Raw genomic sequence first — 13,381 nt, forward strand, 5'->3', positions numbered from 1 at the left:
TCTTTACAGTCAAGCATTTTCACGAAAACAGCTACCCCTGGGGCTAGAGAGATACGGTAAAAACAGTACTGTTCGTCCAGAGGGGACGTGGTTCCAGCACCTACACTGGGAAGCTCACAACCTCCTGTAACTCCAGTTCCCAGAGATCTAAGGGATGTACATACACATGTGTACATTCACACACACAACTTTAAATAATAAAGAATTGTGCAACTACACTACCTATTTATTATTATAATAAACAATAGTTTGTTTTATTAATAACTGTTCACTCAATGACATTTACTTTCCCCTAATCCCCAGGATTTGTGCATCGTGTGTGTGTGTGTGTGTGTGTGTGTGTGTGATGTGTATGTGAATGTGTGCACGGGTTATATTTTCTGTAATCACATATTCTTGATAGTAACTCGCAGATTTGTGTCCTCAGAACCCCTTCTACTTTTCCACCTTCAAAAGTTGGCGGACCCCTTCCGTGCCTTTGAAGCACTTCCTGTGACATTGTTCAGGGATAATTATGTCGTGTTGCGGGGTGCTGTATCATCTTGTGCTGCATGATACCAATCTGGGACTTGGCTGATGAGGTGAATTCTTTCCCTTGTTCAATTAGTTTGAAATTTTCTAATCCAACGTTAGTTAATTAATCTTTGCAGCCTTTCACTCTAATCACGACTGAACTCTAGGAATCAAGATATCATATAATGAGGAGCAGACCTCTACTGCCGCTCTCTCCTCACCCATAGATGGTTTCAGCAGCCCCTTATTTTTGCAAAGTTATTTAAATATTCTTCTACTCAAAATTAGTAGACTCAATGGCATTTTTACCTATTATACTCGTATTATTATTAAACAAAAAAATTGTTTCCTGTCTCTTAAAAAAACATTTTATTTTTAGATTTACTTTTAGTGTTTCAAGACAGGGACTCTGCAGTCCTGGCTAGCTTGGAACTGAGTAGGCCAGACTGGCATAGAATTTGCATTGCTCTTCCTACCCCCTTCTCTAAAATGCTGAAATAGCAGAGATGGAGCATTACTACATCTGTGTTTCCCTTGGTTCACTCTCTGTAATTCACCATTTATTGTTACTTAATTTTTAAGACTTACTTATTTTATGTCTATGAACTTTCCCACTGACTCACTACTTTTAAAGGCTTCTGTTAATTCCTGGTTGCTTGTTTCCTCTCTGCCTAAGTTGAGGTTCACACCCCTGTGAACCTCACATGCTGCTTCCAGGTGGTTCCAAGTCATCATGGGATTTGCTCTCTAGGTCTCAGCTTTCAGCGCCTGCCAGTGAACACTATGCAAGGCAATCTACATATTTTATTGTTAGAATCTTCTGAACACCGTCAACCTGGAAGCATTTATCCCCTTTAATTGATGAAGAAACCGAAGCTCAGAGAAGCTTATCTGTTTGCCTAGATCAACAAGAGAGTGTGGAGTAGAGGCAGAATTTGAATCTAAGTTCATCTCACTCGAAAACAAATCAAAATTAAAATGGCATTGTCTTTCCAGCGTGTTCACCTCCAAGAATGCAACCACTATTAAATGGTGTTGCCATGTGCGTGGTTATAGGAGATACTTTCTTATCTTGAGACTGGCTTAATACTTAGATTGCTTTTAGTCTCTCACCTCTCATTAACTCAAACTACATTGACCCCGATATTCCTATACACTACATGAGAAGACCTAAGGTCAATCCTTGCCACTAAAATTTCTCCTCAGCTGCTGGCAACTGAGCTGTGCTCTGACCACTTCAAGTCCTTAGCAGATTCCCCCACCTACTCTCAAGGGGTGGGGATGGGGTTCCTCCAAGGTTGTTGGCTTTTACGATTTCCTGTTGTCTCCCCCTGGACACTTGCAGGAATTAACGGCAACCTTCTAGGCAGCACCTCTGGCTTACTGTATATTAATAGAATATTGATATAGCAAAAAATGCTGTTGTGGGATTCATCATTTGGTAAATCCTCCACCGTCTGCAGTTTTACAGAGCCATTTAATTAGCGATTTTACAACCTCCTCTCTTCTCATTAAATTAATTAATAATTAAGTTCAAATATAGGCATCTTTAATGTCATAATTATATTTCAGTTTTATGGTCACTGGAGTTTAGCTCATTAGGGGAGACTCTCATAAACCACAGCCCTGTTTAGTGGCTGGAGCACATCTATGCTACCAAGCTGATTTGAGCTGATATTTTAATTTCTCTGTTTCTTGAGGGGGCAAGGCTGGGTTGTGGAGAGAAATTTCAATCTTTGTCCTCTGTGAGCATAAAATGACAATCACAACAGCACCATCAACCAATGCAACCTACACTACATGGCTTCTCATCCTTCGATTATGGCTGACTTTTATGATGTCTCCCTACACTATTTGTGTAACATCGGTCCTTACGGTGTGTTCTGATTGGATCAGATCTTCCCACCTTCACATTGCCATTAAACTCAGAGTAGCCACGTCTAGGACTGGTGAGTGATGTCCTCTGATTGCCAACATGATTTACGAAGTCGGTAATGGCCTTTCACACAATATGGCAGGCTGTACATTCCTTTAGACAGAGTGGATTTATTTCAGCCATTAGCACTGATTAAACCGGCTTAGTTGAAGAGGCAAAACAAAACTTGTCTTTGAAATTGTTCTTATTTAATTTTGTTCGCCCTCACATAACCCAGGACAGTGCTAATTATTCCTTGATGGAGCTCATATTTCTAATGTAATTCATATGTAAATTCTAATTTCCTTCATATGGGAATGTTTGTGTTCCTTGTCTCCTTCCAGGCAGAAACACAAACAGAGAATTAAAACTGTTTAGAGATGGAAACTTCGCGTTGCCTTTTTCTGGCCTGGCTTTGATTGGCCTCGCTTTCTTGCTCCTAGATTAGAACTTGATGATGTTAGAAGGTTAAGATTCTCGGCTGTGGTTGAAAGGAAAAAATTATCTTAATACTTTAAAAGAATTTGCTTTCTGAAGGTGTGAATTGCATCCTCAAATGCTAACAGAAGTTTGACCGTCTAAACCTTCCCGGAAGTTTGCTCCGAAAAAAGACAGCACAACTTTCTTGGGCTAGTGGTTAATGATTCTAATCCTGGCACTTAGAAGGTAGAAACAGAAGGATAGCCACAAATTAGAGGCCAACCTGGTCTACCAAGAGACTCCCAGCCAGCTAGCATAGCATAAGCAATATCTTATCTATGAAAATAGATAAATCAATAGATGAGTGGAAGGATGGATAGATAGATAGATAGATAGATAGATAGATAGATAGATAGATAGATAGATAGATAACAGACAGACAGACAGATAGGCAGAAAAACACAGATAGACAGATAGATGAAAGGTAGACAAACAGATAGATCTAGGAAACCAAACATCATAGTATAGATAGACTTTATCATAAAATATGCTAAGAATAACTTAGCTGTATGGATTATTCAGGCTGTTATGAAGATATGAAGGTGAAAAATAGGTTTAAAATTCAAAATCTTTCCAATCACATGATAGACTATTGCAAATGTGATTAACTGTAGTTTTGTAAATGACATCTTGGAAGATTCATGATCCAAACTGTATAATGTGCCAAAAAAAGCTCCAAAGTAGCTCAAACTGGTTAATATGTCAAGTGTATGTGCTTGGTATATGGTCAAGAGAAGCAAAAACCCTGCAGAACATCAAGCTAAAGTCCATAGTAAAGTAGTTGCTTGATGTATGGCAAGCCGAAGGGCCACAGGTGACAGACAGTTCCTCAGAGTGGGCAACAATAAGCCAAGAAGGCTTGTAAATAGAAAAGTTGCAATGTAGCTGAGGACAGGGCTGGGGGAGTCTGTAACCATCCTGCCTATGTTCCAGGGACGTTCCCAAGCTGGTGTTTCAAAGGAATCTTTGCACATTGTCAAGTATGCTTTTGTTCTAGTCAGAGAGTGATGTATGAATGTGTGTGTGTGTGTGTGTGTGTGTGTGTGTGTGTGTGTGTGAGAGAGAGAGAGAGAGAGAGAGAGAGAGAGAGAGAGAGAGAGAGAATGAGTGTGTGTGCTTTCCTGTGTCCTTCTCTCTATGAGACTGAATGGTCTTCTTAAGTTCAGGAAATATTTGCACACTGTGTTTCCTTCAGATTCATCATAGTGAAAGGTAGCTTATCTCTACAATTAAGAAAATATGAGAAAACTCAAAATGGGACCCTAATATTACAAGAAAAAGATCAAATCACAACTAGATCTACCCTTCACATCATTCATGTTCCCTGGCTATTTTTTAAGAGAAAAAGTTGACTTTCATGTCTTGCAGTTGCTCTTGTTACCCACCCATTAGATATTGTTTTGCAAGGTATTTCACACATGGTCAAGGAAGCTGTGAGGTCTTGGATAAATAAGAATTACAATCTGTTGAAGGCCATAGGCAAACAATGCCATGATTCTATTTTATAAAATATCATATTTGTGCTACAGTTAAAATCAGAAAGGACCTTTTCAGTCACATCACCCTCACGTAGACTGACTTTGTAATATCTGGGACATAATTACATTTGCATTAAATATGCACACGCATACGCACACATCATGCCAACATTACAGCTGTCCGAAACTATTTTCAATAATTGATTTGCCATTTAATTGAACAGCATGACTGACTAACATAGCTCATTACTTTACTCATTAGTTAATTATCGAAGAAAGTAGGACAAGTCAATAAAATGGAAGGCTGTAAATTCCAATACTAATTAGCACCATTTCCTTAGAGACATATTTAAGGGCAGATTGGCTACCTGAATGTCCTAAGACCTTGTAGATGAAGGAGAAGGATACATACACATCAAACTAGATAGGAAGGAAGCTGTATAGATGACAAGTAGACCAAAAGAGCTACTAATATCTCTGTTATCTGCACTGAAACACAATTGAGGAGAAAATTACTTTTAGGAGAGAGGAAGAGCCTTCGTGTAGCATTTACATACATGATTTGTAAAACAGCGTTACTTTCATTGCTTTTTGCTTTGCAAGAATGTGTCTGTCTACAGTTTGCAGTCCTGCATATGAACGTTATCATGTTGAATGATATTTCTATAGAGATTTATTGCAAGTGGAATCTATCCAAGAGAAGGCATTCCATAAGACATCAACTGATTCTTTTTACTTGGAAGAAAAAAATATACATTCATGCTCATGTAACCCAGAGTATCCTCATGTGGCCAAGAGGCATTTCTGCATTGTTTTCATATAATGTGGAGTAGCCCCACACCTGCAACCACGTGCACATATGCATCCTTTTGGCTGGCTATCTAACTTTTCATTACATAAAGCAGGGTTCAAAGTTCTCTGTGTTACGGCTATTTCCCCTAGAAAAATTCTTCCATCTGTTGGACTTTGCTATTTTTTTCTATCAATACAGCAGGCAGAGAAACACCTGCTGTTGAGGAGCTGGAAAAAAAAGAACATGATTTGTTCTTGTGTAGTGTCTGCTGCAGAGCCTAACATGACTCTATCCTGGATAAAGTTCCCAGATATTCTGCCTGTACCAATATTATCAGAAAGCCCCAAATAATGATCACAAAGCAAAATCATTTAGGAACAAAACGTTTCTAGCCACAGACAAGGTTTTTGGTTTTGTTTTCTAGTTTATTCTCGTAACTTAGGTGCTTGGTTTTATGTATTTTCAAACAAGCATGCCATGAAAACAGCAGAAAGCAAGCTGGGCTAGGGAGGAAAGGCTACTTTTAGTCTGGCCACAGCGCATACCATATTTGGCAGAAGATTTCTGGTGAGTGATGGACAATTAATCTTGCATTAACCTTGATCACTTTGGCTTGCAACTTCTCAAAGGTTGTTCATTCCCTCCAAGCTATGGGCATGGCCAGACCTAATGGAGTGCTCATTTTTACTCTGATTTTCTACTTAATTAAATGAAGCTACCAAAAAGGAATGCCAGCATTTGTACATTCTATGGCATTCTTCCAAGTTATAATGAAATATGAAATCATAGTAGATGCTATTGTTATTAATCTTTTTTTTTTAAAAAAATCAAGAGATGGGTGATAGAGAGATGGCCAGTGGTTAGGGTACCTTTTCTCACACAAGACCTGGATTCAGTTTCTGTCACCTAGGTCAGGTGGTCACAGCTCTCTGTAACTGTAGGGAGCAATGCCCTCTTCTGAACTTCATGGGTACCAGACAGGCATATGGTGCACAGACATACATGCAGGCAAAACAATCATGCATATAATTAAGCATAAATAAGTTTTTTGAAAAGTTGAAGAATTAAATTGCTCAGAGATATTTGCAGTTTATATTAGACATGTATTTAAATAAAGACAAAGCTGCATTTGAATTTTAAATTTCCTAATTTTCATTATTCTTTCTGCAATCATGTGAGTTATGGTCATATCATACAAAGAAGGTTATATATGATTACCAGATCAAACTCCTTTGATTCATAAGAGGAAATGAAAACTAACCATATAGAAGCAGCTTTCTGCCTTTCAAAATTGTTCAAGTTGGTTTTCAGGACACAGAGTATAGCTATGCACATGACATAACATGACCTCGAGAGCTCTTTGGAACCAAAATTCTCCAAATAACAATGGATGAAGATTATCCAAAATCCTACCTGAACCTGCATGCCAGGAATGGCACCAAGGCTTGTGGGTGCCTTACAATGATCAACCATGTCTTTTCCTGAGCAGGTGAAAATCCCCCCTTACCACCAAATACAGTACACAAATTCTAGTGTACATCCTGCCTACTTATCTACAGTAAAGTTTCATCGTGTAAGACTCCAGTGCCATAGTACACCTTTGCAGTGTGCCAGGCAATCATTCTTCCTCAGGAATGTAACCTCTGGGAGGTTAGTCAAATTTTGCCAGTTTTATGACTAGATGCTTAGAGATTTTTCAGTATCTTGCTCTGGATCCTGGATATTTAATTTGTGCTCATTGTCTGCTTGCTATTGATAGCCCTTCCCCATAGAGTCTCATGATCTGTCTCATGCTTTCTTGCTTGCTTCCTCCCTTTCAATGCAATGGAAGTGTTAGATCACCGTCTATGAAAGTATATAGTACCCCATGAGAGGATGCAAGTTTGAGGAAATGTAAAGTCACATTGTATCCACAGTTGGGATTCAAAGGAAAGTGGATTCTGTGGTGACATGCAAAATATTCGTCAGTATGGTTATGGGCCAAGGCCAGTTCAGGCACCCTCTCCTCTGCTGCCCAGAGTACAATCTGGGGACCTCTTCTTGGGCCTGGGAACCCCTCCAGAATCAAGTCTCTTGCAAACCCTAAAATGGCTCCCTTAGTTGAGATATAAACTTCCCTGCTCCCAGAACCATCCTTCCTCCCTCCCCCCATCCCATTCCCCCAAGCCATCCCCATCCTCCCCCTCTCCCCTCTCCCTAACCATCTTCCCTTATTTCCACGCCCCCCCCCCCCCGTGCACCCAAGTTTGGCTGGCAATCTTGCCTAGTTCTAATATCCAGGAGGATAACTATATGATTTTCTCCAGGTTCACCTTCTTATTTAGCTTCTCTAGGATCACAAATTATAGACTCACAGACCTTTAACTATGGCTGGAATCCACTTATGAGTGAGTACATACCATATTCCTTTTTTTGGGTCTAGGTTACCTCACTCAGTAAAGCGTTTATGGCGATGGATGGAGATAGAGACAGAGACACATATTGGAACACTGGACTTAACTCCCTAGGTCCAAATGAGAAGCAGAGGGAGGGAGATCGTGAGCAAGGAAAGCAAAATCAGAGGGGGCCTTCATCCGACGATGGATGGAGATAGAGACGGAGACCCACATTGGAGCACTGAAAGTCAGGACCGTGAAGGGTGCATTCAACCACTGATACAAGGGGACTGATCGAATGAGAGCTCACCAAGGCCAGCTGGACTGGGACTGAACGAGCATGTGATCAAACCGGATTCTCTGAATGTGGCTGACATGGGGGCTGACTGAGCCCCCGAGGTCCAAATGAAGACTGAGAAGCCATTGACAATGGCACTGGGTCTTGTTTCGTCTGCATGGACTGGCTTTTTGGGATCCTGGCCTGTTTGGATGCTCACCTTCCTGGACCCAGAGGGAAGGGGGAGGAACTTGGATTCCCCACAGGACAGGAAACCCTGACTGCTCTTGGGAATGGTGAGGGAGGAGGAGAGGGAGTGGGGGGAGCGGGAGGGTATTGGGAGGAGGGGAGAAAGTGGAAAGAGTGTTTTCGGATACTTGAATAAACAAAACAAAACAAAACAAAAAAAAACAAAAACAAAAACAAAAAAAGGAAAGTTGATGCTCTAGCTTCCCCGCCCCTCTTTTTTTCAGGCATGGTCCCTAACCCACGGATGGTACTGTACCAACTATGGGTGGGATATCTTTCTCTAGTTGAACTTCTCAGTAAACACACCACAGACAGAGGTGTGTCTTGTAGGCTGCCCTTCATGTTGAACGGGGATTATTAATCATCACAATCCATTAGTCAACTTTTTCTTTCAGAAAGCATCAGGTTAATAAGGAAGGCCACACCCAAGAAGATTTTAGTGAGCTTTTTCTCTCTCCTAGATCTGAAAAGCTCTATGTGCCTGTTACTTGCTTTTCTTTACTAAATTTCCAGCATAGAATCTAGGACAAAACCAGGTGTGGAAAATATTGAGTGAACAAATGAGAAAACAGGTGAAGGATACATCATTGTAACATGAGGGCCGGCTTGTTGGGGTATCTGTCCTGCCCGGTACCCCACAGTCAGCATATCCCAAAGAAAATCACACACAAGACTCCATAAGATTATAAACTGATTGGCCCATTAGGTCAGGCTTCTTATTGGTCCTTGTAACTTATATTAATCCATTATCATTATCTATGTTAGCCATAATGGCTCAGTACCTTTTCCATCTGGGCAGCTTACATGTTGCTTCTTCAGTGATCTGGGCAGGAATGGCAGAGGAACCTCCCTGCTTCCCAGAATTCTCCTGTTCTCATTGCATCACCTCTACTTCCTGTCTGGTTTTCCCACCTATACTGCCTGCCTGGCCAATCAGCGTTTTATTAAAATATGATTGACAGAATACAGACAATTCTCCCGCATCATTTCCCTCTTTTTTTTTTTAAACAAAGGAAAATACCCATAGTCCATTTGTTGGAAATGTGGGCGTAGTATTTCAGGCTACTTCCTGCTGGTTGGGGGTGCTGATAATCTTATGGGGACCTAAAGAAAATTTAGAGTTATAATCAAGTTCTGACTGAAGTATCCTGTGAGTCTTGATCATCTCGGGCAGCAGTCTTGAATCTGTTCAGGATGTAGAACTCTGTCATCTGGGCCATCTGTTCCTGTTGGAGATTTCTCAGGTGGCCTCCCTTGGTCAAAGCTGACTTTTCTTAACTCTGAATAAATCCAGAGCCTCTCGTTTTCTGTGGAAACAAAAGCAGAATCTCTTCTCCAAAGTGACATACCTGTTGACTTCAGTTTTGAAGCCAAGGTATTTTCAAAATACCTATCTTAGGTTAGTTCAGCAGCATTTATAAACAACAGTCTTTTAGCAGCTGTTGCTCCTTCCTCAGCATTCAAACAATTCAAAGAGAGAATAATAACATACAGTATCAAGATTCTCTGTGTATTTTCCATCTTTATGCGGCTTTATTTTAACCTCTATTTCTTTTATTTTTACTTTTACTTTTTGAGACAGGTTCTCTGAATATCTTTGTCCTGGAATAACTCTGTAGACCAGGCTGTCCTTGAACTCACAAGAGATCTGTCTCTGCCTCACAGATATAGGGATTAAAGGTGTGTACTACCACACCTTGAGGTCACAGAGGTCAATCTGCCTCTGCCCCTTGAAGTCACAGAGGTCAATCGACCTCTGCCTCCCTTGTGTTGGGATTAAAGGTGCGTACCACCACACCCAACTACTTCCTTTTTTTCTTTTTTACTTTTAAGAACTTTAACCTTCAGTCTGCATATATTTTTAACACATAGTAAACCACTTAGAGGTTTTCTTCCTCTTTGAATCTCTCTTTACTGTATATCTCTCTTTTTCTGACCACATGAGTCTTTAAGGAGAGGACTAAAACTGTGGCTTTTACGGCTGGAATTAGCCCATTCCTTAGCTTTCCAACCTCCTGGCTGAGGTACCAGCCAGAGCTGTGTTCACTGCCACAACTCTATGGCATTTCAAGGTCCTTGCCAGCAAGCAAGCTGCAGCATTCTGCTCACAGACCACACTCAGTCGGACTGCCTGGCTGAAAGAGTCAGAGTTTACCCTGGCAGGACGGCCCAGAAAACCGGCATTTTAAAACAGTGCAGCTTTTTTCCTGCCACAGCTGAAAACCCGAAAAGCATGCATTCAGCTTTTCACCAACACCATTTAAGTGTTTAGTGGCAGGACCTCTTAATGAGCTACAAAGTTTTGCAGCTAAAGCTGAGTCAGGAAGCCTCTCTTAGATGAGAGTGCTTGCTTGCCTCTAGCAAGCAGAGCAGACCCGAGAAATTGCTGCTACCAAGAAAATATGCTTTACCCTATTCCTTCTCAAGCTTTCTCGGGCTTTCTGTGGATTCAGTTATTCACGTCTGGGCGCCATATGTAACATGAGGGGGCTGGCTTGTTGGGGTATCTGTTCCCGCCCGGTACCCCACAACCAGCAAGTCCCAGAGAAAATCAATCACACAGAGAACTCTATAAGTTATAAAGCTGATTGACTCTTAGCTCACGCTTCTTGTTAACTCTTATAACTTATATTAACCCATTATTCTCATCTATGTTAGCCATATAGCTTGGTACCTCTTTCAGCTGTCAGCTCACATGTTGTTGCCTCTTCAGTGATCTGTGCAGGAGTGGTGGAGGGAGCTTCTGCTTCCAGAATACTCTCAGTCTCTTTGCTCCATCTCTATTTCCTGTCTGGCTTTTCCGCCTATACTGCCTGCCTGGCCAATCAGCGTTTTATTAAAATATGATTGACAGAATACAGACAATTCTCCCGCATCACATCATTATTCATCTATGGCATTCTCAAAGAATAAAAAAAAAAGTAAAATAAAAATGAATAAGTAATTTGAAACCTTCTGTTGTTTTTTTTTTTAAGAAAATGTGTTTCTTAAAAACTATGGTAACCCTGTTCTACTATAAAGTAACTGTGTGTTTTATATACTTAATTTTTTCAAGATTACGTCTCTTTATTTAAAAACAATTATTTAAGCATCATCATAAAATATCTAGATTATAAAATTAATTTTAAGGCTTATTATTAACAAAAATATACAAACAACTCTAAAAACACCCTCTTATGAATATCAAGTAAATTGATATATAATTTAACAGTTTGATTTGGTTTTGCTCTCAAGCCAGGAGCAAGGGCTTAAAAAGCATGACAGAAAAAGAAGCTATTATGGGTGCAATTTTTTCTTTTTTATTGCTTTATAAATAATGTCATTCAGAATTTCCACTTCCTCCCCTCCTCCCATTTCCCTCCTTCTCCCCCTTCCCCCTCCAGACCTAAGAGAGGGCAGGACATCCTGCCCTGTGGGAAGTTCAAGGCCTTCTTCCCTCTATCCAGGCTTCAGAAGATGAGCATCCAAACAAACTAGGATCCCAAAAACCCAGTACATGCAGTAGAGACAAATACCAGTGCCATTATCATTGGCATCTCAGTCTGCCCCAATTATCAGCCACATTAAGAGGGTCCAGCTTGATCCCATGCTCATTCAGCCCCAGTCCAGATGGATTTGGTTAAGAAATCTCTGAAAAGATATTTTGAAAATCGGTCTTAGAAGCTAATACATGGAGTCAAAACTTTAAACATAGTCTATGGGGGATGGTTTAATCAGTGGCTTCTAATATATATATATATATATATAAAATATTTATATTTACACGTTATATTATATATTATATTATATATAATGTGTGTATATATATGCACCCACATATATGTGTATATGAAATTCTTATCATTTTAATGAAATCACTCAAAATAATTCTACGCTCTTGCAGGAACATTTGGAAACTATGTCCATTCCAGAAACAAACACCTAATAAAATCAAACCATGGGTGCCATTCCCTTGCTGGGTGCTTATTTTAATGTATGACTACAGCCACAATGTTTCATGGTGTTTGAAAACAACCACCAGATGAAGAAGCAACATATTCTACAATTAAAATTTAAAATTTGATTTTAAATTACAAAATTGGCCCAGAAACCCAAAGAAAAATTATAGCATATTTTACAGGAATTCTGGACTTGGGTGTGTTAATTCGTTTCTACTTTGCTATGGTTCAGACATTGTGTGTGCTCAGTGAAACCCGTGCTTCTTCTTTTTGCATGTTTGGTTGCGTTTTGCTTTTGTTCTATTATTAGTATCAGTATAAGAAAGTGCAAACATAGTCCTCCACTACCACAAGTTATGCAGTTGAATTTATTCCATTTGAAAAAACAAAGGCATCAAGAAGCAAATCAGGAGTGCAGTGAATGAGCCTCACCCTGAGACAGTCGCCTTCACGATCATGGAGTCTCATCTGCCACGTATGCATATAATTCAAATTGTAAATTCAGAGGTCTTCCTCAGACTATGGGTATGCCAGAAACACAAATGATTATCATAATGTTATACTGTGTCAATCTAACATTGAAGTCTTTTAATAAATACTTCTTTGAAAATTGTGAAATGTAATTAAATTAAAATGAGATATAGATGAACCAATGGAAAGCATGGGACAAATGTTTGCCTTTTAATGTCCATTTACTTAAAGTTTTCCCAGGTAAGTTATGTATGTAATAAAAAAACTAACATATCAAATAAAATTTTATGAGTAATGACATTTAAAGATATGTAAAGAGAGTTTATAATTTGAATATAGATATTTGCTGCATTATTTTTGTATAGTTGCTTATTTTATGCAAGAGTATTTTTATATCATAAATATTGTTATTAAATAGGAAGATAAAAATAACCTTTACTTTTAATTATTACATGAATTGCTCAATTATTTTGCATTTTCAGCTTCATTATTTCAATAAATTCGACTGTGAATTTTAAAGCTATTTAAGAAACTAAAGAAATTTTTTTTTCCATGGGATCTGTCTTTTGTAGAAAATTTGAATTCTTACTCTTTTGCTTTATTTTCATAAAGCATAGAGAAACATACTCGACGCACAAAATAATTGTATTTTAAATATATATTGAGATTCTACAATTTAAAAATCCTCTTAGTAAATGTTAACCTCTTATTATTCTGCATATTTTCTTTAGATTCTTTGTCCTCTTGGGTGGGGGACTTCTTTGATTTCTTGGGAAGAGCTAAATAACAAGTTTGAAGATATAAAATGAAAATGTAAAGAGAATAGAAACCGTTATTGTCCTCTCATTGTTGTAATTAACCTTTGCAGAGCAAGAAGACAGCATTACATTCT

At 39.1% G+C, this 13,381-nt stretch overlaps 1 non-coding gene across 1 annotated transcript; it reads right to left on the reverse strand.

Moving 5' to 3' along the window:
- Positions 1 to 12,334: 12,334 nt before the first annotated feature.
- Positions 12,335 to 12,501, reverse strand: LOC148119880 (U1 spliceosomal RNA). Its single transcript, XR_015734957.1, has one exon. It is a non-coding gene; the product is annotated as a U1 spliceosomal RNA (small nuclear RNA).
- Positions 12,502 to 13,381: the final 880 nt, after the last annotated feature.

The sequence above is a fragment of the Myodes glareolus genome, chromosome 14, assembly GCF_982192425.1.
Source record: "Myodes glareolus chromosome 14, mMyoGla1.1, whole genome shotgun sequence".
Lineage (NCBI taxonomy): Eukaryota > Metazoa > Chordata > Mammalia > Rodentia > Cricetidae > Myodes > Myodes glareolus.